This window comes from Rhopalosiphum padi, chromosome 2 (genome assembly GCF_020882245.1).
Source record: "Rhopalosiphum padi isolate XX-2018 chromosome 2, ASM2088224v1, whole genome shotgun sequence".
Classification (NCBI taxonomy): Eukaryota; Metazoa; Arthropoda; class Insecta; order Hemiptera; family Aphididae; genus Rhopalosiphum; species Rhopalosiphum padi.
This window is the reverse complement of record NC_083598.1, coordinates 59950603-59967701: the sequence shown is the minus strand read 5'-3', so window position 1 is coordinate 59967701 and position 17099 is coordinate 59950603. Positions and strand designations below refer to the sequence as shown.

Genomic DNA, 17099 nt, shown 5'->3' with positions numbered 1-17099 from the left:
TCAATTCACTATTCAGTACTTATTTAACAATTTTATATTTTATTATATACAGACTCAATGGTTATATAGGTACTTATGTCTTATAGTATGATGGTTTTAGATATATTTTTAATACAATTTGTGATATACGGTTAGGAAAACATAGAATTGATAAAAATAATTTGTTTTTTTTTATTTATCAGATTATATTGTACAAAATAATATTCTAGTATAAATATTATCTAAAAACGAAATAATAATCTTTATTAAATAAAAAATAACGATGAGTAGTAGTTCGCAAATAGAACTATTACCTACGTGGCACGTTAATATATTTTCATTAGACTTTTTCGGGAAGTTGAATTAAAGAATGAGAAATTATAAATTTATAGCATGTTGGTTTTTATAAATTTCTTATGGTGTTTTATTAAATACAAATTGAATATTACAGTATAACTAATTGTAATGGTTACAAGATTAAATACAACTTAAAATCACAACAACACATATATAAAGTTATTGATATTTGTTGATATTGTAACATAGTAATTGTGTGAACAGAGAACACCACCCATCATATTATTGTTAAACTAGCATAAAATATTGTTTCTACGAATTCGTATGTAGACGCTCATCTATATAACATTTATATTATATTTAGAATCTAGCAGTTGCATTCATTACACACATTTTTAGATTCTGAGTGGAGCGATGAATGTATTGATTTTACAATGATGTTTTTTTTTTATTTTCTTGTAGATGAGTACACAATAAGTTGTCGATAAAATGCTTTGATTTTCAAAAATAGGGGTAAGTTTTTTATGTCAATTTGGAACTAATTTGTTCTTAAAATTCCTTGTATTTATTTTTATAATTGAGAAAAATGAATAAACGTAGATACTTTAAACGTACGCCAAATGATTATATAATTTTTGAGCTATTTGTAAGCATACGAAATTTTTTATTTTTTATTTTTTTATAAATATTGATAAAAATTATTTATTGGGTAGTATAAATGCTTGAAAATTGAATACAAACTTTTCATAGTTTGTCATTTCTCAATTAAAAAATATCAAAAATATATAATTATTATTTTTCTTTATAAGATTTTAACGTTAACATTTTAACAAAATTCATAAAAATTACGAAAATTAGTAAATATTTTGTAGTTAGAAATTCATAAAAAATTTTATTTTTATATCTAAGATTTAAAAATTGAATAAAAGATTATTTATTAGTTTTTTAACCTATTTATGAAAAATAAATTCTAAGAGTATTTCAAGTTCAAATGTTTACGATATTCGAATCATTTGATATTTATATTAATAACAAATTTTGATACTTCATTGTATTTAAAATAAAAAAAAATAATAACAATCGATACTTGTAATTTTCACCAAATGTTTATATTACCATTTTCATTATATGATAAAATGTTCAAAATTGCAAACTATATTTTAGAAGTTAAAAATATACATAACCCTTTCTTTATGTATCAAGTTTTGAAAATTTAATACAAGATTCTTCATAAGTAGTTCACACTGAAACTATAAAATCTAAAAAATGTATAAAAATAATTTATTTTTATAGACATTTTAAGTTCCAATTTGGACGAAATTACTTATTTAAACATTTTAAACGATAAATAACGATATGTTAAATAATTATTTTATTATAATTTAAAAACATTATATTGTATAGATTAATATAAATTGTATATATGATTGTTTGTTCTTCAAAAAAATAAAATAAAAATGCAATAACATTATATTATATTATTATTATAATATTTTTCATTTATTTAAAAAAAAAAAATCAATTTATGGGTACTAATGGAATCTATTTTTATGATATTTACAGAAAGATGATTTCAAATTTATATAAATTAATACAATATAGTAAAAAAATATGTGTATATTATTATAATAATTAAATACTAATAATATAATAAATGTAATATTTTCAAAAAAAATTATACTTACCTATATAAATACTGATACTTAATACTAAAAATAGAATTATATAAAATAAACATATCACTTGCTAATACGACTGATAGACCGTTTCCACTCAGAATCGTTTTTAGTATACAATGATATATTATCATTGAATTCAAATTCATCACACTTATAATAGTGACCCACTCGATACCTAATATACAGTACCTACCTTTTTATAACTGTATGTTGAATACGACGTGACGAACATAATACGCGTTTCATTTATGCAAACTTTGTGTGTTAAGGATGTTTTGTTTTTTATTGTTTTGGAATTTTTGAGTGATTCAAATGTATATTATATTTTCAGAATTGAAAAAAAAGTATCATTGTTTTCGTCAACATTTTGACTTGTGTATATGTATAAAATTATAGCCGTATATAATACTGACTGAATAAATAATATTATACCCTTATCTTCTATGCTACATTAAAAACAAAAAAATGTCATTATCTTATATCTTGGTGTTTTTGACGTCGTTGTAATGTAATGTTTTTGTTTTTGTTTTCTTTACGTAGTATAATATTTTATAAACAATGAACGTGAATGTAATAAGTATATAAGGAACGATTTATACTTATTTCATAATATTCTTAAATTTTTTCACTGTACTTCGTATTTCTTTTGCGTTATATGATTTTTTTTTTTTTTTTTTTGGATTCTCTTTCTTCTTCATTGGCGTTTTGCAACGGTAATGAAATTTGACAGTGTAAACTAATTTAAAAAAACACCGTGTAAAAATATCTATTTTAAATGCTCTTTAAAAGCCTGTCGGCAAATGCGTTTTACGCCAACGCTGGTATAGTTTGTAAAATTGTTTTTTAAATAGGGTTTGTGATGGATTCACTGTCTTTAAAAGCTATTCAATTTTTTTCACCGCTTTTTAAAACAATATGCTTTCCTCTTGTAATTAATAAAACTAAAATGTTTAATTAAATATGATATATTTATATTGAGTTTTTTCGTTCATCATTCAATAATCAACAAATTAAAATTTTTTAATGAAAAAATATTATTTCAAAACTATATATTATCATAAGTAATTAGATCAATAATTTTTATTTTGATGATGAATCCTAAATTAGCAATATTATTATAACACTGATTTCTCGTCAATTGAAAGTTTGGGACTTGTATATGAAAAATTTAATTTCTCTTCAAATGTTTTCCATTATTGTTTAACAATAATTATGCATATAATATATATTAGACTGTAAAAATTAGTAAATGTTAATATTTATTAAAATTATTGTTTATCAGATTTTTTTTCATATTCATAGAAAAATAAAAAAAGTTATTCAACATTTTAATTGTGTTTTATTTTCACGATTGTTTCAAACTCTATTATGCTAGTTTTTTTTTACAGTAAACAAACTGTTCCTTATTTTTTTATTTACATGCTAGGTACCTAAAGTAATAATTTAGTATTTAAATGTTTTTAACCGACTAAATAATTATTGTGCAAAAAACAACAACTAAAAATGTTAATTAAAATAAAAATAACACAAAGCAAATAAGAATAATTTTATGACGTATGCACGCAATCAAAGTTAGAAAATTGTCTGAAAAAGTGTGCGAAATGTTGATGTATGGATAAAATAATAAATATGCGAAATGTTATATTATTTATTGGTTACATCTTGAAAGGAAATTTCTCTCTTCCCCTCGAGCATCATTACACCTGTAAGGCTATGTATAAATATGCAAAGTCGTTAACGTCGAAAGCTATAGTTATGAATAATACAGGCTCATACATATTTGATTTCGAAATAACATAAGATTGTTTTGCCGCAACTACATTTCATGCATCATTCCGACTGGCGACCGCCGTCAACTGTCTTTTTCGGATCTACGACTGAATACCGTCTGCATTCATAGATTAAAGGTATTATTGAAATTAAGATTATTTTTTAAACTATCAAGTGTACAATCAATGCAGTCTTGGATGCAACATAATGACGTGAGAAAAATTTTACTGTCAATAATCGGATAAAATGTACAATACATTTAAATGGCTAAATACTATTAATTAAACAATTTACCGTAAATATCATATATATTTTACTATAAACAGGTGTCACTATAAATAAATTAATAACAAATAATGTTGTAAACAATCAATCAAAACCATAACCCTACCACAGTTTACAAGAAATAATTTAATACCTAAACTATACAATGATTATTTTTTTTCAATAGGATTATTTTCCTCACCTAAGAATCAAATCGATGTTGTATGCAGAGCCGTGCCGTCATAATTTGACGCCCGGAGCAAAATTAAAAATATTCGCCCCCCTCATTAACTAACCTAACTTTTTGACGTTCCCTTAAAATTTTCGCTCGGGGCACAGGCCCACTACCTCTCTCCTTTACTGCACGGTTACGGTTGTACGTTTGTTTTTATAAAGAATTTTCTTTTGCGTTTGAAGATATATTTTTTTTATATCGGATTAGTAAAGATATAACAATTATTATAAACAGAATAGTCTAAATTCTAAAGATTACATAAAGACGAAAATTGTAATTTATTAATAATAAAATACCAAACACTAATATTCTATAAAAGAAAATGATTTTTCCCCGTTTAAATTATTGATTTAAAATATGTTTTTTTTTAGTATTATTTTTTAACTGGTCTAAATGTGGTTAGGACTATGTTATATATCCTAGCGGCTGAATTGCATTGTACTTAGAAATCCATGTAAGTGCACCCCTGAGAAGTATTTAATTCGCTGTGAAATGTGAAATAAATTATGGCAAATTACCAAGGAACGAACAATATGGTAGAACTTAAGTATACACTTATCCCTTTTGGTCACCTTGCACATTGCAATGCACATCGAATTCCTGTACAGTTTATTTTGTTTGTATCTAATCAACTACTGTGATAATGGTAGATTCTATAATTTCTATTTCATGGTTATAAATTGTTCAAATCGTTATCTGTTTACAAAACTATTTATCTTAATGTTTTTAGAAAATTATGAAGTGTGGTAAAATATGATAATGTTTTTTTAAAGATCTTAGGCATTTATCTTTCCACTATTAGTTAGATAAATATACAAGTTTTTCTGGGTTATTTAGATTCTGATAACGACTGTTTGGAAATAAACATATCAGTAATAAGATACAAAGGCATTTGTGTATAATGCACTAAAAGTGTGCACATTGAAATATGTACTGAAGTTTCAACCAACAAAACTTATATCTATTAGATACACAGTGGTTATGGATATTTAATTTAATTTTGTTAAGTTTAATTTGGTTCTTATTACTTTTTTATAATTTTAATTATACAACATAAAAAATAACGTTCCAATATTATATTTATATTTCAGTGATGAATTTATAAAATAAGTTCATTTCCAGTACACATTACTATATAATATGCATATCCGGATGAGTAATCAGTATTCTCGAAGCATATTGTAATATACATTTAAAGAATCCTGTCAGGAAAGGACGAGAATCGACATATTTCTTATTCAAGTAGTATTTTTTAAGAAAAAAAGAAAAAAAATTTCAAATTTTCTATTCAAAAAAATATAAATTTGGGTTGAAAGGGTTAAATTATTAACTTTGTATACTATTTACACCACACCTATGTAATAGCCCATATTTTAATTCCAATGTTTATTCTAATAGTTACTTATAATAATAGTATAGTTATTAGTATTAAAATTGTATTTGACAAAAAAAAATCAATAATCGTTTAAACCGTATTTAAATTGTGTAAAATTAATACAGAAGAGTACAAATTATAAGGCCATCAAAAAATATTAATAATAAGTTCAAGTTATTAAAACTGTATTGCCGTGTTAATCTTCATGACATAAAATGACATAAATTAATAATTACTTATAATAAAAACCATTTGTTGTATATTAAAAATAAATGCCAAGTCTCGCTGTTGGATTATTTTAAAGTTTAAATTTGATAACAATGGCACATCCGTGTATTTAAATAACAGTTAGAATAAAGTTTGATTTACCGAAAAAGCTTTAAGATTTTTCTAAAACGAGTGCTGTTAATTTTTTTTTAAAATTATTTTGCTATGCTTTGACATAATATTTTTTCGGGAACATCAAAGTGTGAATTTAAGTAAAGTAAGATTGTTTAATTTTTGATTTATAGATTGTAATGACGCTGTATGAAACTTTTTGATTTTTTAATTTATAAAAGAAAAACAATTGTTTTTAAAACTTAAGGAATTAATAAAAATTAAGTCCTTTTTAGTACTGAATAATTTTACTGCGATTTATCGATAAAACTGTATTAATTTAATCTACAAAATGTATAAAAATTTACTAATTTTTCTTAACTATTCCATGTTAGTTATAGTTTAATCTTATTTGTTCACATGGCTATACAACTATAGTAGCTATATTATTTTTGACTTAAAATCTATAAGTAATAGTCAAATTCATGTAACAGTCATAACACACAAAAGTGCTTATTTCACGAATTGGATAATTTCATATCCGAAATATAACTTATATCATGTATTATATGTATATGAAATGCATTACAATTTCAAAGAAAATTGTATTGATGCATTGTTGTGTTGACCGAATTAATAATAATAATGAATATATGTTATACCTATGAAAAAAAATAGAACACAAATCTATTTTATAAAAATATATTTTTTTAAAGATCGTAATAAATAGAAAATATTTTTTTGAAAACCATCCAATTCTCTACTAATATTAACCATTATAAAATTATTCTCTATTCTTTATTCGTTTTTGTTAATATAAAGATATATGTTGTAGTTTAACATATGGCCTATATACCCAGTTGTTACCTAGTGACCAACTTGAGGTGGGTTGGCGGTGTTGCATAGCAATAAGTCAAGGGATATTTTCGTATATTTTGTCCGAGCGCTGCGCAGCGAAGTGCGAACGAGTGGCAACGCGGGCATCATTATAATAACTTTTTTATTCACATTGGTCTCATTGCTAAATTAATGGTAATTGTAGTATCAGATATAATATCATTTTTTGGACAACCGCAGCCGACCCAAACTTTATGCCTTATAGGTGTATTTGCGTTGAGTATATGTAAAAAAAAATGTTACTCTTAGGTATCTACACAAATTATCTAAAAATCACCACCACTATAGTTGTATGAATTAATTGACATTATATTACAGAACATAATGACAGGTCAGTTTCTAACAACAGTTAATGGTATGGTAAATTATGACATTTCGTAGTATTGTTATTTTGAGCCTAATTAACAATATAATATAAGGGCTGTTTCTCATTTTGAGAAAGACATATTGTTGACTGTTGAGTTTACGCTGTAGATGTAAGACACTGTGACTTAAGCTATGTTACGATCTATAGCAAAATGAAAAAAAAAAAACTGAAAAAAATATTTCATGCACTGTCGGTGATTCTAACAGGATAACTAGAAAACATTTCATAAATACGATTTTGAAGACTGACGAAGTACACTGGGTCAATTGATTCAGATGGATTTTGGCAAGCAACCAATGTTTTGCCGGCTAGAGCTGAGAGTGAAATCTAATTTGCTTTCACTCTTTCCTATATTTTTTTCCTTTTATGTGTTAATAAAGATTTTGTTAACTTGGCAACAGAACAAACATTTTTGGTAGTGACACTCTAATTGATTCTATTATACTCATTCAATATACAATATTTAAATATTATTATACGTAAAATATACTCAGAATTACCTCATTTCGATTGTAAATCGCATAACCATTTGCTTATATTTTTAATAAAGGAACTAATTTAGAGAAATATTTCATAAATCAAGGAAAACATTAATTTTTGTTTCTTTGTAAATAAGCACAAAATTCCAATAGATAGTTCAAAACAAAAATTAATACGTAGTAATAATAATATTATGTACATTACGATATATCTATTTATACAATTATGTTTATTTATATAAATCTTTAATTTTATATTAGTATAAAGTAATTAGTATTTAATATATAATTTAATTGTATTTTAATTTTTGATTTTTTTTCTACAATTCTTAGAAAATTTACTGATTTTATCTATTAATATTAATATTAATTTTAAAACTATTCTTACAAATTCTAAGAATATATTAAATTATATTCAAACCAAATAAATGTCATGATTTTATTTCATGAAATATAAGTTAGTAGGCAAATTAAAATTTAGTTTAGTTTTTTTCGGGAATTAATTATATTTTAAGATAAAAACGTAATATTATAAAATAATATTCTTAGATTTATTAATTATGATGAAGGAACTTCACAAAGTAGTAAATCCATAACATTAATTACATTTTATAAGCTATTTATACATTTTTTACCTCAGAAATTCCACAGTGAGATCGTTGTTTATTTCACGTTCACTTTTATTCAGAACTGAGAATTATAATTTAACTCTAACACAATAAATTATTCATTCAAACAGTCAAGATAAAAATAAATATAATTTACCAAATAACTTTGCCAATAAAATAAAAAAATAACAATAATGATCGCAATGTTTCTTTCCCCATGATGTACATTTTTGAAGTCATCGATAATTTGACATTATTTATTATCCATTAATTATTTTATACTGGAGTGTAATTAATTATTTGTATCTCTACCAAGTTTACTTAAAATCAATAAAATCCCCAAGTCATTGGCCTTTCACCTGCTTTTGATCGATAATGTGAATATTTTACTATCCGATTAAAAACACAAAACATTGTAATAATTGTAATTAGTATACACACACACACATACACACACACACACACACACACACACATATATATATATAATGTATTATAATTATATAGGTAGGTAATACAGGTATTTTATACTTACTGTAAACCTAAGATATTATTATTTATTCGCACGACTTAAATAAATAGTGTTTCATAATATTTATTATTTGATTATTATTATTTTACTAACAATGAACTAATAAAATCAACTAAGTTATTTGCTAATATTATCAATTTATACGATTAATTTTGTTTTTTTTTTTACTAAAATTGGTAATACAATATAAATATATTAAAAAATATTAAACGTTTTTAAAATATACTTTAAAAATGTATTTTATTTTAAAATCTATTACTTATTTGTATAGTACTATATAAAATACATGTTGTATATTTTTATACAAAGATTTTTCGAGTCATATGATTCAAGTTAAATATATATATATATATAGAGCGTGTGGTAGATACTATAATTGATTAATGCATAGCCCCGAAAGCAATCGTTAAACGATGATGCATTATTGATTGTTGAACATCACATGTAATTATTTTGCAACAGTTCTAGACGCGAGGCAATGTGTCCAACTGTTCACTTGTTTGAACGTTACACTTCAAGTTAATAATAACTACTAAATTAAAGAACAACGAGACTACACACTTATTATTGTCGGTTAGGTAACCACAGCGAACAACGAGTTATATACATTAGCAATGACGTCCGGGATGTTTGCAACATTTGTGTGTTAGTGTGTGTGTGTGTTGGCATGAAAATGAAAAATATATCCAAGTACTGTAATAATTCTCACCGACGCTATTAATCTTCACGCTATTATTGATTCGGATGAAAACGGAACAGTTTACGGTGGTACCCACGCAGAATGGTCGCGGAGAAAAATGGTGGTTGCAGAAAACGTAATGATACCGCCGGAGGCCGGAGCGTGACAAAGCGTCAATCTATGGACCGCATTGATTTCTCGTTTATTTCTATTATATACGATAATAATATGACTGTATGTCGTATGCGTGTACAGTATATACACAACAATATTGATGATGCTCGAATTTTGGAATGATATGTACTACGTGGCTCATAAGGAAAAGAAAAAAAAATTATGATTTTGACGTATCAATAGCAGGTATATAGAGGTCTAATACGGATATAATAATATTATTATGGGGTTATGTCAATTTTGGTGTGAATGGTCCGGGCTCAAAATTTGTCATCGGATCTTTGAGACTATATAGTATTGCCGTATTTCGTTCGAAATAATTGCCTTACGTCATTATACACGGGTACTACGGGGAAGAAAAAAAAAGCTATTGGTATTTCGTATTTTCCATTTAAGCAACGTGTCGTGTATATTCGAGGTCGTATATTATTATATTATGTGTTACATGTGCTTATTGCGCTTTATTTTCTTTCTCTATTTTTTTTTTCCGCGAAAATCGTGTTTGGTGATATTTCCGATTTAAGGGTTAACGTCTGCTAATGGCGTTTTCCACGTCGATGCGTCGAATGGTCGTTATCACACAACACTGAAACCGTGTCGTATGCAGGAACACCGCCAGAAATATGTGGCGAGTATATTATGGTCTTACCTTGAGGTCACTCTATAATATGGTCGTATCAACATTTACGCTCCAAACGTTACTGTTATAACTTGATTTCATCGTATAATCAAGCGGAAAAACAAATCTGATAATACGAACAATGTTTCGTTAAATGGACAGAAAATTAATCCAATTATAATATTAAAAATAATAACATAATAATGCACTGTAACAATAACATTTTCCAAACCCACGTGATGTCACAAAATCAAACGACAAAATGCTTTATATGAAACATGTTTTTATGTACTTATTAACATTTGTTTATGATGTAATAACTGCAATTTAGAATGTGTATGGATCGTAAACGATTTTTTTTTATTCGTAGCCCGTAGGCATACTATAAAAGAAAAATTTAGTATGAAAATGGTTTTTTTGTTATTGTCGAGATTCTGGTGTTTTTATAATAAGTAAAAAATGTGTTAATTGCACAATGCATTGTATTACATTTAATACCCACAATTTAATATAATAAAGATATATTAGTTAGGTTTATACCAGAAACAATATACGTTTTCACATTAAATATATTCAGGTACCAACAATGTTTCCAGTGAATATAATATTTGAGCATTCATTAAAAGTCTTATGATTCATCATTTCAGTTATCCAAGCACACCCTAAAGACACATTAATTTTATACCATTCTTCTTATATACTGTTTTAATGAACCAAGATTTTAAAATAATTTTTTTTCGTATAATATATCATATGATTTTATTTGAGATATATTTTGGCTACGGCAGTACTTTTTTAAAATATATATTTACACAATATTTATGTATAATTTGATTTTATATGGGAAATTAAATGGTTTGATTAATACAATATTACCAGTCTTTATTAAATTATTTTATTTACTATTTTATTTATGTGTTGAGGGTGATAAAACAAAATGTTTAAAGTTATTTCGCCTTCTTTTGTTTATTCGCACAATGAAATTACTCGTTTTGCTAGGTTTTTCTTCAATTTGTGTATCATAAGTCAATAAAATTATGCTTTTAATGAAATTTAAAGTATTAAAAAATAATGTAGTTAATCATAACGTTCTAAACCATTTAGTTGGTAAATTTATTATTTAATAGTTAATCAAAGATTATACACTATTAAATACGTATTTTATCTAGGTACTTTTGTCAAAATAAAAATTAACATATTATTATTATGTTAGCTTATAAAATACGTGAGAACATAACAATATGAAATTTATTTTCATAATTGTGTATGCAATGAGTAATAAATAAATAAAGGAGAAATATAGTTATCTTGTAAGCGTTTCAGTTTACATTAAGATAAGTGTCTACATTTTTAACTAATATATAAATTATAATACAAAATAATTACTAATAAAATAACCAACATTAAATTTTATTTATCTGTGTGATCATTTTTTTTAATTTATATCTATAAAATATTAAAATCAGATTACCTATCGGTGTTTTATTACGTATATTTTTTAAGTACATACTAAATAACATAAAATTAAGCATATTTTATGACCAATAAAATTGTTGTAAAAGTAATTAAAATATTAATACATTTGTTTACACATGGTATTTCAAATTAAATCTATAGCAGGGATTTCGATACATTTTTTATTTTTTATTCGGTATATTAATACGTGGTTTTTTATTTTAAATGTATATTTTGACTTTTTTTATATAGTTAAGTGTTGACCATTAATTATCGTTTTTTTTATCCAATTTTTGACATTTAGAGTCAAAGGATTTTATATAAAAAGTAATATTTAAATTATAATAATATATATTATACATAAAATAATAATAATAATAATATATGTATTATTATTTACACATATTATACATTGTATGATATATAATACAAGTACATAATTTTTTATGAAAAATAATATAGTATTGAATTTCCATAAGTATTTATAGTTTATAATGCTTTAAAATAATATATTAAATGATCCCTAATGAGCTTATTGACAGCTGATGTATAAACCATAATATTTAATACACTTATTATTTAAATGATGTAATAATTATGTCGTAATATTATGAGAATATATTTATGTCACGTATACTGTACACATATATTTTCATTAATATCTAAAGAACATTTAAATTTGTGTGAACATATTTCGTTAAATTTTGTATTATGTAATAATTATTAATTTATATATATTTATTTATGTATACTTAAAAAAAGGTCTTTATTTGTTACAAGTTACTACAGCGTGTTTTACTAACGAAACATTCAAAAAGTTCAATGAATAAAAGAGAATATTAGGTTTATTCTGAGTTTTCAAAAATATATGATTGGTAGAAGTTGTAGAATAAAATCAGCTAATAAGTAAAGAAAACGAAATTTTCTTTGGTTGTGTAAAATGGTGGTGTTAGTAAAGTTAATTAATGTATTCAATGTAGATTTATATACATTTAATCGAATGGGACTTAAAGAGTGATTGTTGCGAATTTGAGTTTCGAAAAAGGTATTAAAGATCCATTTTTATTATAGAATTGCCGTGTATGTAAACTGTCAAAACATTATTTTACAGAGTGGGTGGAATGTGACGACAAATTGGTTCTGTCTTTTTATAAGGTTTGAAATACACCATAAACACAGAGTCTGGGATAAAAAAAATAAATGTTTATACTGTTTTTTTTGTTTTGTTACATCCCTTGTACTGATATTTTTTCTAGAATGCATCTTATAGTACTTACAATACAATGCGCCTCTTTTACAGTCCCCATTGAAAATCAATTGATCGTATTTAAATGGCTGTACTTCTGATTCTACAATTCATGAGAACTGCGAATTACAATCATCACAAGAGGTTAAGATTCCCGACTGGTCATATGAGACGGTATTTTTTATATCAATTCATTTTTGTGTTAATAAACATACTTGTTTATTTATGTTTTATAATTATGAGAGAAAATAATTTATATGATTTTTTTAACATGTCGTCGTTATATGTGTACACTGTGCAACCATATCCAATAACACACAAAATTTGACTACGTGAATGTAAATATTGAATCAATTTTTATTAAATGGCTGTAACGTTCTTCCACTGTAGTACAGAATACGTTTTGATAGTTAGTTCAAAAAATACTCACGTTTCAAACAGATTCCATTTGACAGCCAATCAGTGAAACGGAAATAAGTATACGAAATATATATATATATATATAATATCTATATAAAAAGAGGTAGGAATTAATTTTAAATAGTGAATGCTTCATACATTATTGGATTACAAACCATTCGGCTAGTTATAGAATTTTTTTCCGATGCATAAAAAGTGATCAGATTTAATAATGACTAGATAATTCTTTTATAAAAAAAAAATAAAAATCGAATTAATACTGTGTTTATTCTATTCATTATTATATGTTTTAACTAGCGAAAACTTGAAGTGTTCTTCATATTTTCATTTTTGCTTCCACAAGAATATCATAGTTTTATTTAATATTTAATTACTACTTGCTTTAAATTAAATCTAAAGCTTTTAAGATATTTCATGTTACGAATTTCTTTCTTGACTTTGTTGGATAAATAAAGTACCTTCTGTATATTATATAAAACGTAAACATAAGAATGGTCTAATAATTTAAATATTATTTTTAAATAATTAAATGCTATTTACTTGTAATATTTAGATAAAAATTAAATGAAGATTACAGAATTGTAATTGATTATACGTCAGAGAAAAACAGCTTAAGTTTTAATTAAGTGGTAACTAATGATTAATTATTATTACACTTTTAAAATATAAATTTAATTTATGGTCCTAATAAGACTTCAAAAGGCTTATTTTTAAATACTATTTGGTTATATGAAACTGAATTTCATACAATAAAATTATATTTAAAAACAAATACAGATCACTAAATATGACCAAACCAATCAATTTTAATTCTAATAAAATGCTAAAAATAAAATAAAACATTTTACTGTAAATCCAATGACATGACTAATAAATACTAATTAGCAAATACAATTAGTAAAATAATTTTTTTGTTATTAAGTTATTGATTTGATTTGATTTGGCATTAATGTTATGTAATAATATAATATTAATATTTTACCCAATTTTTATTATTTATAAATTAAATAAAAAATTTTTATGTTATGAGTAAATAACAAATATGCATTTTATATTTACAAAAATAATTAAGAGTAGGGTAATATATAGTTAAGTGTTCAAGAAAATCTTAAATTATCAATTTAATTGTGTTAGATAATATTATGTATTCTTCTTGCATCACAAATTAAATAAGGTAAGAAAAGTGCACAAACAATGTATGTTTGGTTTGGAATACCTTATTAGAAATTAACCTGTGTTAACAACTTAGTTTTAACAATTATTGACATAGTTAAAATACTGTTTAAGAGTATTTTATTAGATAATTTGTTGTACTTCTACTGATCTTGATAAAGTTTAATAACATTAAAAGACCACCAAAAAGTTTATTATTACCTATCGAATCGTTTAATCCTATTATACAAACGTAGTAAGTAGTTATCATCATTGATTGTTGAAATTACAATACCTATCCTAAAATCGCGTGATAAATATTGAATAAACATCAAACACTTTAATAATAATAATAACAATATATAGGTCGTTAATGGGTGCATAGAATTAAAAAAAAACTTTTTAAATTGTTCATAATTATCATTATTTGAGTATGTAAAAATTGCATTCATTTTAATGATAAATTTAATATATTACTCAAGAGTACTTACTTGCACTAAATAGATAATCGTCATTAGTATTTTGAACATAAAATAGATTTTAAAACTAAAATATATTCACATGCATTTTGATCTTTATATAGTAAAACTATTCATTGATTATTTTTAAATAATATGTATTTAATTTTAAGCTTAAAGAACTATAAAAAACAGCCTGCTGGATGTTGAAGAAGTATAAATTATAATCACTGATCATGTTGACATTTAATAAACATAAGCATGGTTGAGAATATTATATAATATCATGTAAATTGCTGACTTTAGAATAATTTGTGGAATTACATTCTTATTATTTTAGTAGTGTTTTGTTTATGTCATATGTACAACATAAGATCAGACTTATCGGAACAAATTTCCAAACGAATATTATTTAATGTTCCATTAAAAATATTTTTAAAACAAACATTTGGTTTATTGAAGTTGACACTTATTGGGCGGCTGGTCTTAACGTGGAAACTGTGGTGAATAGCACTATTGAACAGAATAATAAATTAACAAAATCAAAATCAAATTCAGAATACAACTATGTATAGGAGCGACTATAGGCGTCTGGCTAAAGTCAAACAATCCTTTATTGGACCGTTGGGAAATATAATTTTAGTTAAAAGTGGAGAAAGTACGAAAATCCATTTCCTAATTAATGTAATGAATTTGATAACAACGGGAAAAAACAAATAATAATAAGTTATAGAATATTTTTTTATTTGTGATGGCAGTCAAGTGAAAAATAAATAATATATTTTGATAAGACTAACTCGTAATAATCACAGTTAGAAGTCGAGTAAACAAATATCACTCACGTTTTAGTTTCTGTCTTACCAACGTACTTCACAGAACATTGTTGATTCTACAAAGTTTTAATTTCTAAACATGATGCGTATTTATAATACGCATGTAAAACATTACAATCTTAAAATATTTATAATTTATTTAAAATCTTATGAAATGCAGTATAATTGGATCTGATGAATGCTAAAAGTTGTATGTTGGAATGTTGGGAGACTAGATCAATCCTAACACAAGTAATTATGGCATCTGCTTAATAAATTGTTTCTGATACACGATATTCTAATTTTTTTTTAGCTTCATAATATAACAGAACCATTATTTTAACGATAAACATTGATTATCTCAAGAAGTATATGAATGTTTTAAGAAATATTATTCTTATTGAATTTGATGAAATAGCAAAATAAAATCTTTTTAAAAATTAGATTATTATAATACTATACAACTATTCTCAGAAAAATATTCTGCATTGAAAATGTATATAGTATATAGTTAAATATTATTTTGTAATTTCTTTAATATATTAAAATAAAATAATTTTAAATAAAAATAAGTAATATTTAAAAGAAATATTTTGTATGAAAAAAAAAAAATTAAATAATTAACAGTCATATACATATATATTTTTTTAATATATCTACTGTATTCATTCAAATACACAGCTATATTTAAGAAAATCATTTTAAAAACTATTATTTCATGAAACGTATTATTGACCATTAAATCAAACACATTTTCAAGAAAAATATATTTATAACAATAATTCTTAAATGATATCATGATTATAATGTGTATGGAAGTGAAAATAAGAATCGTAGGTATAACAATAGTATGTTCTTTTATAAAGTAATTTTTATTTTATACAATAAGTTAAATTATTATAATAGTTTAAGTCATATAAGACATTATGACAGTATAAGTGAATGTAAGTTTTGATTATATTTAAATCGCATTTATAAAACTTAAAATAATTTTCACTCTATTATTTTAGTGATTAACATATCCTACGATGAGTGAGTGTATTTTCACATTCAGATCTTCAGAGGTACTCTTTATCGTCTTTATTTTGTGCTTGTACCTAAATCTACAAACAGATAAGTATGATGATGGGGTTGTGCGTGCGGTTTGTATGATTGTCCTTAGTTTTTAATTGAACCCAGTTTCTTTAGGAAAATATTGCGTACACACTCAGTAACTTATTAACTTAAATAATTTATTATACTTATAACTTTATATAACTTATATTTTTACTTTATTTAACTAAT

General features: G+C 24.1%; 1 protein-coding gene across 2 annotated transcripts in view; it reads left to right on the top strand.

The window, feature by feature from the left end:
* LOC132922069 (uncharacterized) overlaps nt 1-17099 on the top strand; it is a 111275-nt gene that overhangs the window by 9736 nt on the left and 84440 nt on the right. The window contains exon 2 of one of the 2 annotated variants that reach the window (XM_060985391.1): nt 739-789. The exons of the other annotated variant lie outside the window; for it this stretch is intronic. The gene's annotated coding sequence lies outside the window, so the exon portion shown is untranslated. The remainder of the gene's footprint in view (nt 1-738; nt 790-17099) is intronic. 2 annotated transcript variants of the gene reach the window in all.